The sequence below is a fragment of the Thunnus thynnus genome, chromosome 18 (genome assembly GCF_963924715.1).
Source record: "Thunnus thynnus chromosome 18, fThuThy2.1, whole genome shotgun sequence".
In the NCBI taxonomy this organism is placed as follows: Eukaryota; Metazoa; Chordata; class Actinopteri; order Scombriformes; family Scombridae; genus Thunnus; species Thunnus thynnus.
The window spans coordinates 4412314-4436089 of NC_089534.1; the positions used below are offsets into that span (position 1 = coordinate 4412314).

General features: G+C 40.7%; 1 protein-coding gene across 1 annotated transcript in view; it reads left to right on the top strand.

Annotated features, from left to right (window-relative positions):
- Nucleotides 1–23776, top strand: part of hivep2a (HIVEP zinc finger 2a) — a 127115-nt gene that overhangs the window by 55759 nt on the left and 47580 nt on the right. Inside the window, exon 3 of the mRNA XM_067572647.1 lies at nucleotides 5320–5389. The gene's annotated coding sequence lies outside the window, so the exon portion shown is untranslated. The remainder of the gene's footprint in view (nucleotides 1–5319; nucleotides 5390–23776) is intronic.

Below are 23776 nucleotides of genomic sequence, written 5' to 3' on the forward strand. Positions count from 1 at the left end.
TTTATTGGTTCATTGGTTTTACACATCATGCCTAGCTTTGTTGGCTTGTTAGTTATTGATTGGATGACACAGTTGATTACAGTTGATGGGTCTGATGCTTGGTTGAGCGTTCGGTTGGTTGGACGACTAAATGGTGAACCAATCAGGACGTTGGTAATCAGGTGGATCGGTTCTCTGGTTAGATTTCGGTCGTTTTTGGTTTAATCTTGCTGGTTGCATAGCTGCTTGATTGTTTTGATGAGTTGACACAAGGTCACAGCTAGAAAGAAAAGGCCAACGGAGCGAGACTATGAATGAAGAGGTTCACTGTAGGAGAGACGAGATAAAAAGAGAATAGGGAAGAGATGAGAATAGAATCCAAATTTTCCTCACCCGGAGGCCTTTTTACTTCCCAGTCTACACCGAGCGGAAAATCAACAGAGGAATATTCCACACCTTTTGTGTTTCTCTCCTTTGCCCTCGTTTGTCTCCTCTCCACCTTGATCTTTTCCAAACTTCCAGTTTGGAAAGAAGGTAGGAAAAGAAGTCGAAGGAGAGGGATGTGATTAGCCGGGTATAATCCCTTTCCTTTCACGACATCACGTGGCTTTAAAGATTGTTTTTTACATTGACTCTTTTTATTGGCTAGCACACTGAGCAGACTATCAGGGAAAAAAAAAAAAACGGGAGGGAAGCCGAAGCTTTTCATCTGTCAGCCTACGGTGGTCAACAGATTCCAAGATTCACTGGCTTCTTTCTTCATTTTGGCACCCGAATACGCTACTTAGAACAGAATCAAACTCCAAATGATGGTTGGTTACCTGCCAAAACTGGCTGGTCCAGTCGACAAGCTTACCAGACGCAGCCACAAGTTGCCAGAGTTTGGCTGGTGGCTGGTGGTAATTTCCCACCCTGCAGCCATGTATTCCAGATGTTGTGGACTGGAATCCAACTTGTGACCTTGTTGCATGTCATCCCCTCTCTCCCTGTTGAATTTTTCCTTTCATCGGTTTTTTTTTTTCCTCATTCTTTCCAGACTCACTGCACCACTCAACAAACACAAGTACTGTATTTGGAACTATTTGAATGTGATGAATGCATCGCCTGGTGCATGTTCATTCATTTTAAAAAAAAAAAGAAAGGGGGGGGCCGTTGAAGTCATCTATGCTAGGAAAAATTAACCGTTACAGCCACTCTGAGGTTGACCTGTTGCTCTGGGTTCAAGAGTTTGTTCATATATCAGAAGCTTTGATAAGTAGTTGCAAGCAAATTGTTGCTGCACCTCCTAACAGCTGACAGAAAGAAGACTTTGGAGTTTTTCTTGCTGGTGACTAAACACCATGGGGCTTAATCAAGAGCGTCATATTGTAACTCGAAGGTAATTAATTAATCCTACTAACAAGTATTGTGTACGTATCCAAAGCCTGATATATCTTATTCCATTGAGCTCAGTTGTTGTCCAAATCTATTAAAAACATGTCAGTGAGCCACACCGTCGCACCGGGTGACATGTTCCACACATACACACCATCCTGCTGCCTGAAATACAAATGAACCATTTCCTCCTGCTTCAGTGCTGATTGCTAAAAACAACAGCTGTTTTAGGAAGCCCTTTTTAATAATGAATCTATAAATTTGTGACCTGTTTTTTAAAGATTTGCATCTTCAGAAGGAACAACTGGGCTCGGTGGGAAGTCGAAAAAGTATCGAGAGGTGGACGAGGGGCTGAAACCTTTATGAAATCAGTTAAACTCTTAAAAGCAACTTGTTTTTTAAGGAAGAATAACACTATTTCTAGTTTCAAGCTTGCAAAAAGAGTGTGATTTAGTGGTAAGAGAAATTACACAATGTCTTTTCCTGCCTTTACTCTGCGTCTCTTTATCAGTTCAATGACTAAAACCTTCATTCAGAATAATCAGATATCTCTCGCTGACTCTTTCTAACACTTTTACTCTCCTTCACTGTGTAAAAGTTGCGCTCAGAGTTTATCATCTTAAGAAAATATAAAACGTAAGCAATTTCTGAAGACCAATAATTCATGAGCTTTTCCCTTTAAAGCCTCTAGTGTCACATAACTTACATCAGCTCCGTTACGCTCTCCTAAGTATGTTTACATTCACGCTAATGATCTTAACCTGATTAAGGCTCTACTACTACTACTACTGCTGAAATGATATCATCCTTCTGAGGCTACCTTCATCCAATTATCATAATTATGGTTATCAGTTGATGAGTGGAAATGGAACCAAGAAACCTAATTATCTGTCCTGTGTTTTGTGTGTCAAAGGTCAACCGTCAAACTAAAGAAGAGATGAGTAAGTTTTTTTTTTTTTTTTAAAGGGGACATGTCATGCACATTTCCAGGTCTCTATATTTTTATTCTGAGGCTCTACTGGAATATCTTTGCATGATTCACAGTTCAAAAAACTCTTTATTTATCTTCTACTGGTCCTTTATGCAGCCCCTCAGTTCAGCCTCTGTCTGAAACAGGCCGTTTTAGCTCCTGTCTCTTTAAGGCCCCGCCTCCTGATGAGCCCACTCTGTTCTGATTGGCCAGCCCCCCTGAAGCCCCCCTCTTTTTTCCACTTCTTTTTCTTGTTCTTTACTCGAAATATAAACTTTTCAAATAGTGGACAACATGAACATCCCCTGGAAAAAACTTAGCAGCAACCTTAGCAACAAAAGCTACCAACAGATGGTCGTTAGCGGGTAAACAATCTGATGTCATCACGACGAGGAAGTAGAGGTAACTTTGCAAGAAGAAGTGTCAGAGCAGGCTGATGCCCGGGCCTTTAACTTGCAGGGAGCATTTTTTTTGAACATATGTTCACCTGAATGAATAATGTTTATTCCATGAATCCAAAAATTCCCAAAAAACTCCTCAGGTCAAGTTACAGTACAATGAATTTGGTCCTCCGTTGCTGCAGTAGCTGTGGTATTATAATCAATGCCCTGACCTGATCGGTTTCGTGTCAGCTCCTGTGAGTCATGGAATCATTCGCTGGCCTAACAAGATTATGGGCAAAACATGCAGAGGAGCTGCGCTGTAGATTAAGTGTGATCATGTTGTTAGAAGTAGTCCAATAAAAAAAAAAAAAAAAAAAAGGACCCAGCTCTGCACAGCTGGATGGCTTTATTTTCCTCTTTGGAAAAGCTCGGTACAGACGGATGGAAACACACACAAGTCAGCCTCGCCATCTGTGTATCTATGTGTGTGTGTGTGTGTGTGTGTGTGTGTGTGTGTGTGTGTGTGTGTTTTGACAGACATGAAACAGAAAAACACTGTCATAGTTTTTCCCGGCCTTCCTCCTGGCAGACTAAAGCGAGAGGACGACTTGGAAAAATCTGATCTCAAAACTACCATCCCACTGTGTGCATGTGTGTGTGTGTGTGTGTGTGTGTGTGTGTGTGTGTGTGTGTGTGTGTGTGCGTGTGTGTGTGTGTGGCACATGTGACTGTCCACTTCTCTTCTGTCACAGTGTGTTTTGATGTTTTCCATCCATTACGTTGTTGATGCGTGATGCGTATGGATGTTTGTGTGTGCGTTTCCGTTCGTGTGGCAGAGAGCGAAACGACGACGCATCAGATGAACTGAAGGAACTTTCCTGCCTTTCAGATCTTTCTCTCTCTTTCTCTTTCTTTCCCCCTTCATCTCTCACTATTTCTCTCTCTCTCCCCCTCTTTCATTTTCATTTCTCTCCCTCCTCCCCCTTCTCTCCCCTACCTCTTCTCTCTCTCTCTCTCTCTTTCCCTCCGTTTCTCTCAGTTTTTCCTTCCTTTTTCACCTCTTCCCCTGTTTCTCTTGCTCTCTTTTGCTCTCCCCACTTGTTTTTCTCCCCCTGTCTGTCTCATCTTTCTCTGTTTCCTCTTTCCCTCCCCCTTTTGCCGTTCACTCTCGGACTCTCCGTCTCTCTTTTTTCTCCCCCTCTGACTCTTCCTCTCTCCCACTCACTCGCTTCTTTCTCTCTCGGTTTCTATCCCCCCCCTCTCTTTTTTTTTTTTTTACTTCGTCACCCCTCTTTCTCCTGTTCTCTCTGACTCCCCACTTTCTTGTCTTTCTCCCCCCCTCTGTCTCATCTTTCCCTCCCCTCTTCTCTCCCCACTCTTCCTCTCCCCTTCTCTACCTTTCTACCTTCGTTCTATCTCTTCTCTCTTCCTCCTCCTCCTCCTCTCTCACCCCCTGTCTCGGTCTCTCCCCCTTTTTTCCTTCTTCCTTTTTTACCTCTTTTCCCATTTCTCCTGCTCTCTCACACTCACCCCTTTCTTGTCTTTCTCCCCCCTCTCTCTCATCTTTCCCTCCTGCTTCACTTCTCACTCTTCCTTTCCCTGTCTCTTTCTTTCTCCCCCTTTCTACCTCTTCTTCCTCCTCCTTCTCTCTCTCCCCATTGCTCTTTCCCTCCTCCCTCCTCTCTGTCTCTCCTTTTCTCCCCCCTGACGTTTCTCTTTTCTCTTCCTCCTCTGCTCCCTCTCTCCTTCTGTGTTTCTCTGTTTCTCCCCCTTTTTTCCTTCCTTTTTTTTTGCCTCTTCCTGTCTTTACTCTCCCCATACTTCTCTCTTCTTCCTCCTCCTTTCTCTCCCCATTTGTCTTTCTCTTTCTCTCACCATTTTGCTTCCTTTTTCTCCCCCCTCTCTTTCCCTTCTCCTCCCCTCTCTCCCATTTCTCCTGCTCTCTCACACTTATACCTTTCTTGTCTCCTTTTCTCCCCCCTCTGCCTCCCTTCTCTTCCTTCTCCACCTCTTTTTCCCCATTTCTCTCGCTCTCTCACTTCCTCTCTTCCCCTCTACGTCCTCTCTTTCTTTCTCCTCCTCTCCTTGCTCGCCCTATCTTTCCTCCCTCTGCTTCCTCTTGTCTTTACTCTGTTTATCTCACCCCCTTATCTTTCTCTTACTCAACCTCCTTCCTCCTCTCTCTCTTCTTCATCCCTCTCTTTCTCCCTCTTCTTTCCCCCCTCTTGCATTTCTTCTTCCTGAAGACAATATTTAACGTGCGTCTCTGATTGGGCGTTTGTTTGTGCGAGATAGTAAAAAGGGAGGGTGGGGGGGGGTTTCTGATTCACACTTCCGGTGACCACTTCCTCCACCACATCCTGTTTATTTCCTGTTGCGATAGTGATTGGACTCCCTTAGAGAAGCACACACACACACACACACACACACACACACACACACACACACGGAAACCCCAGATTAAATCCACAAACATGCATAGACACCATAATCACAAACACAACTACTCTTGCACAAAGACCACGAATATACTGTACACAAACACACAGACACAAACAATCATAAACACTCGAACAAACTCGCTCACGTTCATTCTGTCATTTTCTTTTACAGGATGGCCCCGTGAGGACGCCTTCTGTCGGGACTCCCGCTGAAACCAAACATAGCACGTGCGGACCTACAGGTAGGTTCAGCTCTCCCACCATCGCAACCTGTCACTACGCACAGCACAGCATCCCCAAACATTGAGTCATGTGATTTACCACATTCGAAGCTACTTTATTTAGCTGAAATGACTCGTCTGGAGGTTTTTTTATCGGACAGTGTTTGAGTTGGAGTTGTGTAACACGGATCTTGTGGGTGTGATGAAGCGTGTGACGTTCATAAACAACGGAGTGAAACAGAGCGGAGTGTTTGGGCCAAGAATGTTCCTAAAAAGCTCATTTTCCATCCACTTATCAAAGTCTTGTCCTGCACGTAATCTGAATACATCTGTAGTTCACCATTTCCAAGGTGATTCAGGGTTGCATCCTAACATTCAATATTGCAAAAGAAGAAGATCTCCTGATGTGAAAAACAACATTTTTACAGTAAACATCTGCACACAGGGAGATCAGAAGGACAGCTACTTTTTCCACCGTGACTCATTTTTGTTGTTTTGGCACAATGGATTTGACATCAAGTGACTATGAGGTTAAAAAAGTTGATGCTCAGCTTTTATTTGAGGATGTTTACATTCATATCAGATGAACAATGTGTGACTCGTGGCCCCTTTTTTTATACACCATTAGCGGACAAAAAGTAATTAAAACGACTTCAGCAAAACTTAAAATAAAGTCATCGTTTGAGCATGAAAGTTCACTCGTGACACAAGTTCTATTTACTAGCTTTTTCCAGCACTTTCAACCTCGTGCCATGCACTTCTATGAAGTTTTGATCCGTTGAGATGTGGTTTAAAGCTCAGAGGAAAAGCTACTAAGTGGACTAGCTTGGGAGTTTTGAACTCAATCCACTGAGGATGATGTGATGCGGTAGAAAATGCCACTTCAAACTGCAGCCATCTTCACTTTTGGCTTATTTTAGAGGTGTTTTGCTTTTAATCTTGTCCTCAGCCAGTCAAAAACAGCTGGGTTGAGGTCAGGTGACTCTCTTGGACAGTCAAGAACTTAAAAAACTCCTTGTAGCTGCCTTGTCTGTATGCTAAGCATCACTGCTGCTTCTACGTTGTCCAAAAGTGAAAAAAGAGTGTTGGAGTCCTACACTGTTCAACCAATATAGATGTAAAGATAAACATGCCTTGTTACATGCTAATGTGAGCTAGCTGAGGAGGATTGTTAAGACCAGGGTCAAGGGACAAGATTCAAGCATTGAAATGTTTGTCACACTAGAGGTGTTGCTAATTAGAGGATGATTGTTCGCTTTGTTGTTTGGTGAGTCAAGCAGCATGCTGCCAGTGATGGCAACACGCCAGTTAGCTTAACATGCTGTTAGCTGATGATGCTACGGACAGAAGTGCTTCAGAAGGTGGTTCTGGGATGCTTGAACACACTGTTGAGCTTCAGTGAAACACCAGTTATTTTGCTTTTTGGTAAGACAAGTCAAGGGACAAGATTCAAGCACTGAAATGTTTGTCATACTAGAGGTGTTGCTAATTAGTGGCTATTCATAAGGCTGGTGGCCCTATATAATCAGCGGTGGCAGCTGGACAACTGAGTGGGCCGTGGCATTCAGATGAAACTGCATATCAAGCCAGCTGGGTCAGCCATTTTAGCTTAGCCTAAGCAGATACGCCGTATGAGGCCTGATTAAACAGCTGAGTATCTGCTCTTTGCTTGACTAAGTGTAGGATTCAAGGACAGTTCAAAAGTGCATTTGGTCAGAGAATGGTGTGAAAGGCTTCTGACATAACTAGTGGCTATTTGCAAGAATACTGGAGCTAGATAAGTAGGGAGGGATGATTGCTGGACTACTGAGCAGGCTTTGGCACTCAGATGAAACTGCCTATCAAAGCCAGCGGGGCCGTCCATGGCAGTTTAACCTAAGCAAATACAATGTATTTATACAGCCAGGTCAGGCCACAGAGTATCTGCTCTTTGCTTAGCTGAGAGTAGAATTCAAATGCAGTTCAAAGGTACGTTAAGGTTAAGGTTAGAGAATAGTGTCACCTCCTGTCAGAGAGCTTAATAGATTTATGACAGCACAGCCTTGGTCAAAAGGTCAAAAAAATCATTTAACTTCTATACTGGCCTTCCTTAGGAATGCTCGCCCACCTTTTGATCACATTTTCCTATGTGTATCGTCAGCTAAAAAACTCTCCAATTAAAGCTAAGAGTCAGCACTTTAAACTCTTAGTCACTGTTTCAGTTTGGATACAGCATGCACAGAAGTACAGAGCCAATACAATGGAAAACATATGACTGTCCCAATACTTTCTGATTGCATAGTAGAATAATTCTCCCATCAGGCCAGATTCTGTAGAAAGCAACCACAAGTCCTTGAGGTAGTTTAAGACATGAGCATTATTTTTAGGATTGTGTCATAAGTTGGCCAGTTAGCAGCTATTACTAGCCTTAAGATCTTTTTTTTTTTTTTATGAATACGCCTCTTTGTTTTCGGACTGTTTATCTGGCACAGACACATGATACTGAAGTGTGTCTGGACATAGAGCTCTTTCTTGCTCCGGCTTTGCTTGATCGGTTTCTCTGCTGTATCAGATATGTTACACAGGTAAACTTGTTGTTGAACAGGTTAGTCTTGTATCGACACCAGTACACCGTTAAACTGGTGGACTGTAGTTTCTCTGAGGTCAGAACTGGTTTCTCGACTGTATTTTTTTTACAGATTATATTATAAAATGAGTAATCCCCCTTTCTGTGCTGATCTAAACCTGGTCACTCTGGTTTCTCTGGTATTTCTAGTATTTTTCTTAATACCAGCTGGTTTCTAAACTGGTTTCTGTGCTGTTTCTTTAGGGCTTGAAAGCAGCATCCATCCATGATGCAGAAAGAAAAAAAAACACACAAAAAAAAAAAAAACAGGGAGAATTCCTTGAATCTAAATAGTTACAACAGCGAGAGAGGACAGAATTTCAATGTGACCACAACCAGAAATGGAACTAGAAGTCAGCTGTAAAACACACACACATTCCAGGGAGCTAAATTACCATCAGCCGGAGTAGCCTGGATGATTTTGGTTTGAAACAGACACTGTGGTTGGTGGACAAAATAAGTAAGTTAGAAAGCTGTAAAACAATATGTTACCTGCCCTAACACGCTTACAGACACACACACATGTTGTCCTAGGTCACTTTTGGGGACTTTACATAGACTTACATTCATTTCCTGGAGACTTACCCTTACCCTAACCACTGACCCTAAAAATCAGCTTTTTCCCCAATTGGGGACACCGATTTTATCCCCAATTAACTGGTCTTTACTCTGAAATTTGTCCCTGAAAGTAGCCTATGACAGACCCACACACACACTCTTTCTCTCTCACACACACACACACACTATAATATAAACATTATCCAGGGTTATTAAACAGGCTATAAAGGTAGTAGTACGAGTGGTGCGAGCCAAACTATGAAAAGGTATCATGGAAAAACAAATCAGTACAACACAAACTGATGCAATGAGAAGATGTGTTTTGAGCCCTCTGGGGAAGTCAGAGTGAGATTGTTATGATGGCTTAGTGTTTCGTGATCACACACACACACACACACACACACACACACACACACACACACACACTCACAGAAATCACTGGCTTTCAGCAGCTTGCTGTGTGCCAAGGTTATGAAATAATTTGCGTGCGCGTGCCTTTCAACACGATTCTTCTTTGCTACTTTGCCTCCATTCAAGCCGAGACACGACTCTGGAAAGATAAAAATAGAACCTCGCTGACCTCTTCTTTCTCTCTCTCTTCTTTCTCTCTCTGTCATTCGCATCCTTACTCTCTCTCTCTCTCTCTCTCTCTCCCCCCTACTTTCTCTCTCTATCTCCAGTCTGATACGTATTGTTGCAGCTGTCTCGCTCCAGTTGGGTAATGCTCGTGTCAAGCACAGGCAGATGGGTGTTCGGGGTCAAGGCTTCGAAGATTTTTACTCTCCCCGGTGGGGGAAATGTGGCTTTCATCAACACAATACGTACACACAACGATCTAAATATACAGAAACATAAGATCAATTGAAACAATAGAGAGAGTAATTCAATGATTCACCGGTGAAATGCGGTGCGAGAGTTTGTTGTGCGGTGCGAGAGTTTGTTTGGTGTTCAGTTTTGTTGCAAACTTGTGGTCCAGAGTGCAGATATAAACGTGAATGTCTGAACTGGCTCAAATTACAAGTCACCACAGTATTTGGATAGAGCTAAACAGCAGAATAATTCAGGGGTAAACGCAGCCCACGCTCAGTTTATTGACATCGAGTGAGGATCCAGTTGCCCCTGACAACCTCCAGAGGCGGTAAGAAACATAGATCCAGTTTGTTTTCGCAGCCCCATGCACGGCAACGACGTAAATGGAAATACATGTTCGCATGCGGACAGAACGAGGAAATGCACGGAGAGCAAACAGGTGGCAAACAGCTGGAAGCGTAACTTTAAACTAGCTGCGAGTATTGAAAATATTAACTCATAAAAAACAGCAGATTGTTGTGGACGAAGAACAAGCGAGCGCCTGCTGCCAATTAAGGCCTGAGCAAACTTGACAGCAATGACAACAACTGTATAAAACTCTTCTTTTCTCTGCTGTACATGCTGTCTAAGATGACCTTTTTGGAGAGTGTATACTGACTTCTGAAAGGCTCACAGTGTCTTTTTAAACCGTTAACTGCCAATTCTGAGAGGCTGAACATTATCAATTCAATGTGCATGCATGAGATATGTGCCAATGAAGGGTTCAAAGGGAACATAATAAGATTGTGTCCAGAAATCCTGTAGTGTAATATCTGGTCTGCTCTGTAATCTGGTTAAATTCCAATTTAACACAAACAGACAGGTGACAAATTAGAGGAGAAAGCTGAATAAATGAGTTGAGAAAATTAATGAATGCAAATGCTAGCTCACTGAATGGTATGACTCGTACTCTGTGCTATGACTTTTTGCAATCATTAGACCTCTAAACGGTTCATGGGTGATTTAGGAGTCATGAGTAAGACAACTTTCTACACCACCATCATCATCAAACCACTAAATAAGGGAATATCTTTTTGAAAGAAGTCCCGATGACTTAGAGAATCTAGAACAAGGAGCACTGAAGCTGTTCTTGCTGGTTATTTCCTCTCATTGCTCATCTGTAAGACAAATATTTTAATTGCAGGTGTAGCTTGAGTCAAGGACACACCGGTCCTCAGGAATGTACGCTGATGATCTGTGTAGAATTTAGATCAAGGTGTTAAAAAGGTCATCTACACACTGCACCTTTATGTTGGAGATAATCAGTCGGAGACTCCCTTGTTTTTCACCTTTTCTACCTTCTTAAGGCTGTTAAAATCATCTTATTCCGCACTTTCTAAAAGTCAGCTTTAATTGAAGTTATACAAAGTTAAATGTTCAAACCCCAAGAATAAAAGCCTACAGTGGTCAGTTTTTTTTTTATGGCTTCTCAACTGTATCAAATTAAATTATTCCAAATGCATTGTTTTGTACAAATTTCCCCTGACATTAAGCCTCATGCATTTATTATCTTTGGAAACACTGGGATCTCAAAGCCACAGAATTTTAAATTCAATAGTTTGGCTGAATATGGACAGAATTTAAAATTCTGTGGGTTTGAACATATTTTAGCTGAGTACGGACTGACCCTCCAGCGTGTTAGTGAGTTTTATTCATCATGATTAGTGTATTCTTGAATATTTTTGATTATGATGCACGTTTTTTAATGTCGATATCAGAAGTTTTTGCCGTAAAACAGATCATGTTGTTGCTTAAACGGACTCAAGATTGGCTTGTCTGTAAACTGTTTGCCTGCTTTTTGTGTAGTTGAACTGAGTTTCTATAAGCAGACAAGTGTGTAAAGCTTTGATTTGACTATTTTCTCGCTGTTGAAGCAGCTGTAACCTTCAGTGTTTTGCTGAGTGTGCAGTAGCAAAGAATGAATAATGAGCGAGGGTGAGGGCTGCGCGTTGGCCTTGTTGTACTCGATTAACCTGTATCAAAGGTATACAATAACACAGTATTGAAATGATACTCACACACACACGCTTCAGGATAAAGGTGTAAGACGTCTAGAAATGCTGCCACTCTTCATGATAAATCATCTGGTTTACAGAAAAACAGACATTACAGCAACCCAGCAGTTGGCCAATCACAGATGATGTCATTGATCTACTTCCTTCTTCTGTGGGAAAGGTGTGGGAGTTTTCTTATAGAGAATCCTACAGTCTGTTTGTGTTCAGATTAAACTGTTAAACACGTCAGTGCTTCGGAGCCCGAACTCTTCAGGAGGAGCATTTATCAGGTCAGGACTTGTTTAAAACCAATGAGGATAATTAACTTTGACCCCCAAAAGGACCTGAACTTCCCGTTTGAATCATTACTGAAACAAATACCCAACATTTCACAAGCAAAGGCATGATACTACTAGATTTAGAAATACTTAGAAACACAACTTCCAGGTTTTGTAGATCCTCTTTTGACCTACTGACCAGTTCGGGGAGGTTTTCAAGAATAAAATGATCTTAAACTCACGGTACAGGATCATGATTCCCATATGGAGGACCTGAACTTCAGAGGTCTGTATGGTTTCAGCATCAACATGTAATAATAATAATTTGATACCACTAATATCACTTTAGCTTGAGGTTTGCACAACAGCAGAAATACAGCACACGTTTCACTTTTTCCATTAGGTAATGGACAAATCTGTAAATGCAGGAAGTATTTATTCTAGTTTAGCCGCGAGGTATGTGAACATGTGTGTGTGTGCTCTTGTATTTCTATCTTTAGGGGGACACTCTCAGTTTGAGGACATTTTTGGAGATCTGGTCCTCACTTCTTCTGAGGTCTTTTTAAGGTTTAAGACTTGGTTTTGGTAAAGGTTAGACTTATGTTTAGGTTAAGGTGAGGGTAAAGGTTGAGGTTAAGTATGTAGTTGTAATGGTAAAGGTTAGGAATGTCAATGAGGGTCCTCACAAGTACAGAAGTACAAACGTGAAAGACTGCACAGCTGTGAAAGTGTTTCATTTGTTTTGTCTTCTGTCGCCCAGTTTGCGTGGTTACATTTTGAAATTTCATTAAAAAATAAGTACTTTTAATTACTTTTTTAAAAAAAAGTTTTGGTTTGCATTTCTCTCTTTGTTTCATCTGTCCCACTTTCTGCTCTCCCTGTATTCAGTTAAATTCAAACATCCATCATTGGCACGGCTGTCACTAGTGTGTTGCCAAAGCAATAAAATACATAACAATCTGGAGCTTGTGTGTATGTGTTGGGCGTGTGTGCGTGTGTGCGTGTGTGTGTTGATGTATTTCCCATCAGTCTTGGTCATCCTTATTCAACCTTTTACCAGAATTCACCACTGACTCACGCGAAACAAATTACGAGTCAGCTGTTTGACTTAAACACTTGAAATAAAAGAGAAAAGAAAAAAGTATTAATGTGGCGTACTGTACGGAGCGGCCACAGCTGGGCACACCTGTCAACGTATTTGCAACCTGTAGAACTGGAAAAACAGATTTCTGAATTTTTTTTTTTTTTTGTACGTCACATTTGTTTGTAATTAAAAAGGTGAGGCAAAGCAGCTTAATGTTTCTCAATAGAAAAAATATCCCGAAGGGGTTATGTGAGGATCCTGCCACATCTAAGAGGTTTGTTGAGGGTTTAAATGGGGCCCATCGGAGTTAAAAGTTTGGAAAAAAAAAACAAAATACATGAAAAAACACGCCTGACAACACCTGAAACAGGAAGCAGCTGGCGGTAGCCTCAACCATTATGATTAGCGGTTTTTGGTTGGTTCTTTCAATATATTTACTGAAAAACCACATCAGATACACATGTGGAAAATCCCAAATAATTCCCAAATAATTACCATGTGGACTCATATGTGCAACATGGGTTTCATATATTTTAATGTCTGATTTATTTCATGATATAACGATGAGATGTGATTGAAAATGTCAGTCAGAATCTGTGGTTTGTCATTATTGATGACATATTAGTTACTCACATGCGCTCAAGTATCCTAGTTTTGAATATATTTAGGTTATGATGTTTACTGTAACATAGAGAAACTTGATTATTGATTATTCTGTCTTGTACGTGATTCTAGTAGGTACTATATGGGGTAGAGATTGTCTGTGTGAGAGCAAGTTTGTTTTTAAGCCAGAACAGTTGAGGATTTGAGGTCTGGACACATTAGGCTTTAAAATGGCGAAATTTCATGACAAATTAAATAAATCTTAAGTGAATCACCATGATCAATGGATTAACTCACAGGGGTGAAGTAAATTGACACAGATTCCTTGCATTGAGTTCAATTTTGGTGAACTTTTGACCCGTGAATTTGCACTGTTGACCAATAGCAAACCATCTTGACCTTTTAGAGGATAGCTTATTAGCATAGCTATTAACATAGCTTATTAGCTTTTATTTAACCTCCTCTGTCAAATTAAAAACTGTTCCACAAACGAGATATGAGATCCATACCTTCTTGGGCGAGCAAATGTAATTTTTTTTGGTTTGACAGCAGCTTAACTCAGTTTGGTTTCTTGCTGCCTGGACTTCTGCCTGCTGTATTTACCGCTCTTTACTGCTAGATTTAGCTTTTGCATCTAATTATCAGTTATAGAAGATGAAAGCAACAATAAAATGTATCCTCTGCATTACCAGTGTCAAACTTTCACTTTCAGTTTAGCATGTAGACCATCATTACATTATTTATCATCTTTTTTTTCTGATTAACTACTATTTAACTCAAGTTCAAGGCACACCTGGAAACATGATCAGAAACCTGATAAGGTGTTTAAATGCCACAGTATTCCAGTTTCTGTCGGACTATTACATAATTTCCATTGCATTTCCAAGTATCTGAAACTGGGATATGATGTTTATGCGTGCAACGCATAAGTGGGATCCTAAATGATCATAACCAGGATACAAGTGTGCATGTAAACACACTCTTTATGCTTGTTGGATTTGAGTGATGTCTTTGTCAACTATTTCTTTTGCTTTAGAATGACTAGACTGGTTGGATTGTTTGAAATCTTTCCAATAACTTGCATCTGATGAAACTGATGAATAGTGATTGTTGAAATTGTTTTAATGCACAACTTAACTTGTCACAACATTGCAGACCAATGAATATATTAATTGAAAAACACTGCAGCAGTAGCTGCAACAAAAGGAGGAACAGCTCATATTTTCCTCATAACCCCATTATTATACGGCAAATGTCCACTTCACTTGTTTATCTTTGTTGGATCTTTAAGGGGGTCAGCGTTTCCTCTGCATGGTCTCTGTCTGGTGTCATTTTCAAAAACTGAGATCTTTGTAATGAAACGTCAACACAGCTGTCAGGTGACTTGTTTTTGCTGCTAAATTGTAAATGTAAAACAGAAATTTGACAGTTCATCAATCATATACAGTCAGCAAACATTGATTAATGAAAGATACATCCTCATGTGTACGTAGTATACAGTGTGTGTGTGTGTGTGTGTGTGTGTGTGTGTTGCTTAATGAACCCACACGCACACTTTGACGTCGTCGTCGAGGTATGACGACTACAGGTGTCGAGAGCAGGCTCCTCATCTCCATGGAGACAATCTGAGGTTCACGCTTCAGCTTCTCTGAAAGCAGGGGACCTGCTGTGTCATCCCCACCCCCTCACCACCACACACACACACACATACACACACAACACACAAAGACCAAAAAAATGTATATGCAAACATACACTCACGAACACATTACGAACACCCAAACACAGGCGCAGCACACGCCGACACATGTATACCGCGAGAACACATACAATCATCCGTGACACATGTATATTACACAAGTCATGTTATTTCACCCACAGGTGTGAGTAAACCTCTTGAATGAAAGGTGTTATGCAATGTGAAGATGAGTCGAGATGGACGTCTTCCTGGGGGTTTTCTTTTAAAGATCATCCATAGTGCACCCACACAGGTGTGTTCACCTAGTTTGGTTTTAAGGGTTTTCATATGTTCCACATGTTGGGTCCTCTGCCTGAACCTGACATACAAACACCTCCTGGATTCATGATCGGGGCTCAGTTTCACTATCTCTTCTTAGTTGATTTCACAGCATTTAATTCAGCTTTTTCTGTTTCCTGGTCTTGATCCAGTTTGCCTCAGAGACCCTAGAAGCAGGTTTTATCTCCCACTTATCTCCTAATTTGACAATTTTTTCTCAGTTATTTATCATCTGAAGCTAAGTTTTGCAAAATTTCATTTATTACTTACAATCTAAAACAGAGTATGACAGTGTTATGTGTAATATTTATAATTTGAGGCTGAGTTTGGTCGTATTTTTTGTAATTTTTAGAATCTGGATTTTAGTTTTGCAGTATTTTCTTTATAATTTACAATGAGAAGCTTTGTATGGTCATATTTTCTGAAGGATTTACAATCTGAAACTGCATTTTGGCAGTATTGTTTGTACTATTTATAATCTAGGGCTAAAAATTTCAGTATTCTCTGTTGTATTTAAAATCTGACGTAGAATTTTCTGTAGTATTTTCAATCTTAAAATTAGATTGATGAGTTTTCTTGCCGAGAATCTCTTATTTACCTCCTCTCCCATGTGACTTGAATGCAACATTCCTGTGAAGTTACAGTACATTCAGTATACTCCTTTTGTAGGCCCCATCCTTTTGTAGGATTGTAGGCCTCACTACAAACTCTTTTGGGGGACTCAAATACCCAGAATGCCACGGATGTGACAGTGACAAAGTAAAATAAACTAGTTGTAAGATTACATCAGATGTGTTAGAATCTGGCTTCGGGATGAGATTCAGGAGTAAATGAAAGAACAAGGGAGGAGAGAGGACGAGTGTCATCCCTCCATCTGGTGTCAAGAGGTCATCGTTAAACTCCACCCAAGCTCACTGGAACTTGTGTGTGTGTGTGTGTGTTGTGTGTGTGTTGTGTGTGTGTTTCACCGCATGTGTTTCCCATCTGGATCCACCCAGTCCCTCAACAGTGAGTTCATGCTGACCTCTTTCCCTCTTCTTCTTTCTTCTTCTTTCTTTCCTTCATTCTTTTTATTGTTTCTTTCTTTCTTTAGCAGCCAAAACACATTTCTCTTTCTCTATTTCTATCCTTTTTCCTATTTATGCCCCAAGTCTCTCAATCTTTATATCTCTCTTTCTTCAGACTCCTCACACTCAGGGCCTCCCTCCATCCTTCCATACCTTCTTTACTTTCATCGGTGTAACACAACACCTTGACCTCACGCTTGTCTCAGTTGTGTGTTTGACACCGTGATGTCACACCCCGATTTCCCCCCCCAGCCAGATACCACGTACATGCTGTCATCTCTCATTTTTTCTTTGGCACTGCTAAAGATAACCATCAACAAGTCATTTAATCTAATTATGAGTCTTAAAATCCTATTTGTCTTAGAGCAAAGGGCAAATCTGTGAATGGACCTGAGATTTGTTTCTGGTGCTGTTCCACTCGCTCTTTCATTCACTTGCCAATTTCCATTCATTTTATTTCATTTTCTTGATATGCATGTAGCAATCTGCCTTCATCTACCTTTTTTTTTTAAAAAAAGATCCTCACTCTTGTTGCCATAGGATTCCTAAAATAAGTGGAACAGAATTGGAAACAAGTGGAGTTACCTCACTCAGTTGGCACATCGTTTCAAGACTCAGATCTGCTTTGTAATATGTATGTTGTCAATTTCCCACCTTCATTATTGCCTGGTGAAAACACAGAGACCCCAGTCAATCAACAAGTCCCCAGCTGATCGTTCCGGTGTTAAAGGCCATGATACTTTAGCGTGCACTGTTTTGAGTGATGTAAGCCCTCATGCTAACAATTTAGCATAGGCTACATGAGTGACAGTACTGTAAGTGTCTTGTATTATCTCTTTAGAGGGAAAATAGACATTTTCAGCAGCTTCAAATTTAAATCTCTGTATACATACATGAAAGGAAATTGAAGAAGTTGGAGAAAATTGGAGTTTTTCACAAGCTACATCTTATTTTCTAGGTTTTGACACAATTTTAACAGGTTATAATGACATTTTATTTAAAAACTTAACACTTAACTTTACTCTTAGCAGTTTGCTTAATTAAAAAAATGTTAAACATGTTGGACAAATTATAACTTGTAAATATCCTAATAACTTGCAGAGCGATTCTTTGTGTGACCACATTGATTTATAAGCATTATATGATTATGTTGGACACTTTGGTGCTCAGTTGGTTTAATTTCCAAATATATATCTAGAATAATCAAGTTCAAGATATGTTTACCGCTTGTGTTGCTTTTACTACTTGGTTCCATCCGAGTGACGTCACTTAGCAGAGCTGTTTTTAAGTCTTTTACGGTCAGGACCAAGTTTAGTCATTTAAGATAAGACACAAGTGTTTATAGTCATATTGCAATTCAAGTTGCAAGTGTTCAAGATCACTGCATACTGATGATTAACTGACATTTACATTTTTTTCCTTTCACATCTCTCTTAGCTGAATTTAGTCATTAGGGAGTCAAGTCTCACATAGTGTATTCCAAGTGACGAGACCAGGTTTTATTTTAGTTTATTTGACAGTTCGGGGATGCAGAGACACGGGAGGCAGGGGTAAAGATGGCTGTATGAAATGCACCAGAGCTCCCCGGTTATGTGGTATGTGTCTTAAACAGTATAGACCAGTGCAGGGGGAATTTTCTTTCCCTCTTTTTTTTTTGTGTGTGACTGTTATTCAGGTCCAGGTTTCAAGTCTACTTCTTCAGATCTAAGATGAAAAAATACTTACTAAACGACTGTAAGCACATTAAAGCAAGAAAATATCTTCCTTTAACAGCCTTTGACAATATGATATAACCCACCTGCTGGTGTATACAACGTTAAAAGACTTTATAAACTTAATGTAACTTGGTGGCATCTCATAGAGGAACTGCATGGTCTGAGTTGGCACGAAGAAGCTTAAATCCTGTTTTCCTGCTGTATCCATTGACTCAAGCCTGTAATAATTTTACTTTAGACACACAATCATGGTGAGAATCCGAACACCTTTACTAGTCAGATCCTCATAAGACACATGTTAAACCACATGTGCTGTGTTTGTATGTTTGTATTTGGGGCAAACAGAATGCTAATGTTTGTCTATAAGGCCGCCGTGAAGTGTCTTCGGCCTCAATACCGGTCAGTATTGATTTAGTCAGCATTCATTCAACACTGACCACTGGGCGACATCCAAATCTTTACAGCGAAGGTGGACAGAGGCGTGTTGTGACCCTTTGGGCTTTCCATATCTTTACAACTTCCGAGGTCGGAAGTTGGAGCTTACGAGGAGCACTTGAAGGCAGCATCAGTCTTCTCATGTACTCCCTCAGTGTCTGCTGTCTCCCTGAGCGCTATCATTCTTCCCATTCAGCTTCCTGCCCTATAAATATTTGAGCAGCCCCATTAGGGAGTGAGGTAATCTTAACACACACACTCACACACACACTCACGGAGGCTGCCGTCGAGGCGTAGTAGTGCCTAATAGTCTTGTCGGAACGTTAGGCCCCGGAGCTAACGGGCTAATTAAGAGCGAAACAGGTTTAACGAGTTTAGACTGTTCATTAAGGCAGAAACCTGATTAATTAACAGTCGAGGGGGAGAGTTCGTTAACGAGTCGCGTGATTAATTAAAACTACAGATGACAGAAAGTGTAACTTTAAATGGGGAAAAAGGTGAGGAATGATTACTACCACCGGAAGGAGGAGAAAGAGAGGAAAAAAAGGGGATAGAAAAGATAAAAAGAAAAGAAAAGTGAGGACGGAATAGAAACCGAAGGTGGATGGATGGATGAGGGAGGGAGGGAGAAACATAGAAGAAGAAAAAGAGACAAAGATATAGTTGAATAGAAAGAACAGAGGCAGAAGAGAAGATGAAGGAGGAAAAAAAGGAGGGAGAGAGAGATTGGAAAGGAGAAAGCGAGAAAGATCGAGAGAAATGAAGATGGAGAGATGGATGGAAGGGCATAGAGTAAGAGAGAGAGAGAGAGAGAGAGGTGGCGGAGGTCAAGAAGACATTAAAACAAAGGGAGATTGTGGCGAGAGAAACAAAGGCTTAATACAACAACTTCCATCCTTCTCTCTCTCTCTCTCTCTCGTTGAATGTCGGCTCTTTGTGTTCGACGGTGCAGAGGTCGAGTCGTGTGATTGCTCCCCTCGCTGGACGTCTGAGGTCGGGGGGGAATTCAACCTCCAAAACACTCGAGTGCTCACTGGAAAAAGAACAAAACAAAAGAGAAAAAAAAAAAGAAATCAATAACCTCCAAGGCAGCAGCTCGTCCTACTTTGTATTTGATTCAGTTGGAAAGTTCTGCCAGGCAACTTTATATCTTGGAAGTTCACTTAAGTTCATTTTTTCCTTTTTGTAATGTGACCATTTGATAAACATTATTTATAATTTTATTCAATTATCTTCACTATTTTTCTTTTTGCTTGTGGAAACTTGGGAGACGAAGAACAAAGAACAAGTTCTTCAAATTCATCAGCAAAATACGTTGTTGGTCCAGGCGACCTACAACACCACCAAGCCTTTCCTGATCTGACGCCTCCATCAGCAAGATGATGTCATTTATCTGCACCTTTAAAAACTGAACTGAAAAATAAATCAGTTTTATGATGTGACAACGCTGTGATGCTTTCATTCATTTGGGTTTTAGCAAAACAAATCATGGTTTTCCAGCAAAACACTTGATCCAGGCTCAAATTAAGGCTGCAGCTAGTGATTTTTTTTCATTACCATAAATCAGTTAATAGTTTTGTCTATAATATGTCAGAAAATGGTGAAAAATGTCAGTCACTGTTTCCTCTAATGTCTTGTTTTGTCCCGACCAACCGTCCACAACCCAAAGATGTTCAGTAGAACTAAAGAAATTCTCACATTTGAGATGCTGGAATCAGAGAATTTGGACATTTTTCTTCTAATTAACCAAACCAATTAATCTATTATCAAAATAGTTGGCCATTAATTTTCTGTTGATCGACTAATCGCGGCAGCTTTAGCTCAAATTTTGCCACAATGCAAAATCATCTGTCGGCCAATCACATACATGCAAGCACACATTCCTGGTGAATTACGCTACTTCCTGCACCTTTACTAAACAAGGGTTGGCTATCAACCTTTTTTCCTACTTTGTGAACAATATATCTGACATATCTGTTCACCTCGCGACCATTGTGATGAAAGATTTGTATTTTTTTAACCTTTATTTAACCCGGAAGTCTCCTGAGATACATTGTCTCTGTTACAAAGCCAAAAATAGGTGTCAAAAAAAGTTACGTAAAAAAACACATTAATAACAATTCACATCCAACAACTTGACTATTTAAAACATTTACAAGCCTCATGAGACATTTTTTAAACGCAGCATTTCTAGATTCAGTTAATCTTGTTATCGCCGTGGCAACTCTCCAGAGCTGTTACATCTGTAATTGCTGCACACTGTGGTGTGGCGTTTAGGCGTCTGATAAACTCATTAATCTGTTATTAAAACTCAACTTCCTGGATCACATATCATCGTACCCAGAGGCGACACGCAACCGACGCAGCGTCGCATTGTTTTAACAATCAGTCTGAATTCCTGCGAAGGTTTCGTTTGGCACAAAAACAACTTTGATCACAGTTATAATATGAACCACGTACAGTTACAGTCGCAGTCATGGTGTGACCTGTGTTAAAGTAAACACCCTGATATATATATATTCCAGATGCATTATATGCACAAAAAATGACTAATTGCATTTTTTTTTTTAGCATTTCATGTTTTGTAACCCTTCGAAACAGCTGGGTCAGCTTTTGTGGTCAAATCAAACACTCCCTTTTCTTGTAAATTCATTTTCGGATCCAGTCGCCTTCTGTGAGCGAGAGGAAGTGAGACTAGACGAGAGAGAGAGAGAGAGAGAGAGAGAGAGAGAGAGGAGGAGAAGTGAAGTGAGAAGAAAATAGAGGTTAACGAGGAAAACGAGAAAAGATTGAAACTGAGAGGAGGGGGAAGAGATGAGCGGATAAAAAGGAAAGAAGGGAAGGGAGGAGGGAGAGACAAAGCCGGAGAGAGGAGCTGTGTGGAGGAGGAGGAGGAGCAGGTGCTGCTGACAGCGCCTTCATCTGTTCCTATGGTTTCCTCACCCTGTGTGTGAGTGTGTGAGTGAGTGTGTGTGTGTGTGTGTGTGTGTGTGTGTCTCACAGATAGAGACAAAACAGTGGTAAAGACTGCAGGAGTAAATGGGAACGAGTGTATCGAGCGAGTGCGTGTGTGTGTGTGTGTGTTCATCCATTCAGTATGTCAGAGTGTGTTGGAAGCCCATTTAATACATTTCCACCACATCACAGTCCAGTAAAGGTGCATTAAAAATCCAAAACTATGTATTAATGGGAGATATGAAACCTTTATCATGTAGCCAAGTCCTTAAACTTAAATAAAAAGGTGCGATGAAGGGGTGATTCATGAGTTTTTCACTGTATTCATTGTTAAAAATGTTTGATTCTCTTCATTATGGACTGACTCACTAATGGTTTTTGTACTTCCCTCAAACAAAATAAACACATATTTCACACTCCAGTTGTCTTTAAGTGATTGTTTTGGTATCGGCTAGATTTTGACTTTATCAACCGGACCTTTTACATTCCACAACTACCTCGTATCCGTGGCGACTGGCTGGCGGCTGAATGATAACAGCTGAGGTGACGTGACATCAATGTGTCACTCAAAAGAGGTTTGCTTCAGGTTGCCGTTAAATCTTGTTCCTGGTCCAGTCATTCAGTCCGGATCCACCAGAGTCCACCTACTGAGTGTATATAAGTAGTATGTGTGAGTAAACTTGTGTGTTTGTGATGTGAGTGTGAACATTTATTGAGAAGAGAGAGTACTGGTTTGGAAATTGTTATGAAATTAAATTATGAGTTTTTTAAAAATGTGACTTAAAAGCTGGACTGATGTTTAATGTGTTGGGGGTTATGGTGTAAGAATAGACACTAGGCAGCTACTGTAGTGACACTGTAACTTCACAGGAGCTACATGCACAAACCACCTCAAAATGTAGTAAATATACACATTGCGGCTTCCTGTAAGAGCTGTAATTGATCATTGTGGGCTGTTTGTGTGTTTTTTTTCTTTCAACACTGAGATGGAGCAATTTGACTTCAGGTACCATATAATTATATATTATATGATTTTTATTTATAAAGGTCTCCTGTTAAAGCTTCCTCAGTATATCATTTCTCTTCTCAATCATCTGCTGTCACGTGAAGTTAAACACGTGTACCTACGAGCAGGATTTGTGACATCACAACTAGTTTGGAGCCAATCGCGGTCCAGTATGAGACTTATGCAAATGTGATGTGGAAAGTTGAAGCACTGAGATTGAACTTCACAGTAAAGGAGGAGACGTGTTGTGTCCAGCAGGAAAACTTTTGAAATGAACAATATATTTGCATATTTATAGATTCTGGAGGGAGAAGGAAGCAGTAGATGTAGATTTTTAGGATTTTTTTTTGTGGCAAAACCATATTAGACTTTAAACTGTTAAATCAGTGATTTAAATGTAGTCTGTGATTGTTTCTGAGGCTGTAGGTGCTTTTGTTTTGTCTCCTGCAAAACAGATGAGAACACCTGATTAAATAAAGGTCATATCAGACAAAGTCTTTGACACTTTAAACCTTCTGCTCTGCCTGTTCTTCCATTAGTAACTGATTGCAAATACTTTTTTATAAAACATTCACTGTTAAAATACAAACTATCATATCTTCATACTTTAGAGGAGCAGCAGTGAGTTAGTTGTACGTCTGTGACGCTGCTGACTGTCTGCAGACAGAAGCAGCAGGAAGAACGAATCTTTAATCAGTCTGAACTATCGTGAACTAAAACACGTTTCGATGCAATCTGAATGAATTGTTTTGTTTTCTGTTTCCTGGAAGCTAAAATGCACCTGATCTCTGCACATGATCCTCTCTCACTTTCACTCTCTCCCTCTCTCTCCCTCTCTCTCCCTCCCTCTCTCCCTCTCTCTCTCCCTCTCTCTCTCTCTCTCTTTGTTTCATCCACTGTAAGCCTTATTGTTCTTTCCAGCTTTGCGCGACCTCTCTCTCTCTCTCTCTCTCTCTCTCTCTCTCTCTCTCTCTCTCTCTCTCTCTCTCTCTCTCTCCTCCTTCCCCCTCCTTCTTCTTCTCCAACGGCCCGGTGTGCTGTGCGGCCGGGACGTCACTGTATTGACAGTAAACATCCCTCTGGCTGCCACGGTAACGCAGTGTCAGGACCCCCCGTGCTGGATATTTTGCAGCACTCGGGTGTCATGTGCGTGTAGGACATGTAGGATCTTGTCAAAAAAACACACACACTCGCATATACTGTACACATACACTCAAGTAGAAATGATTTGCTAATGGAGAA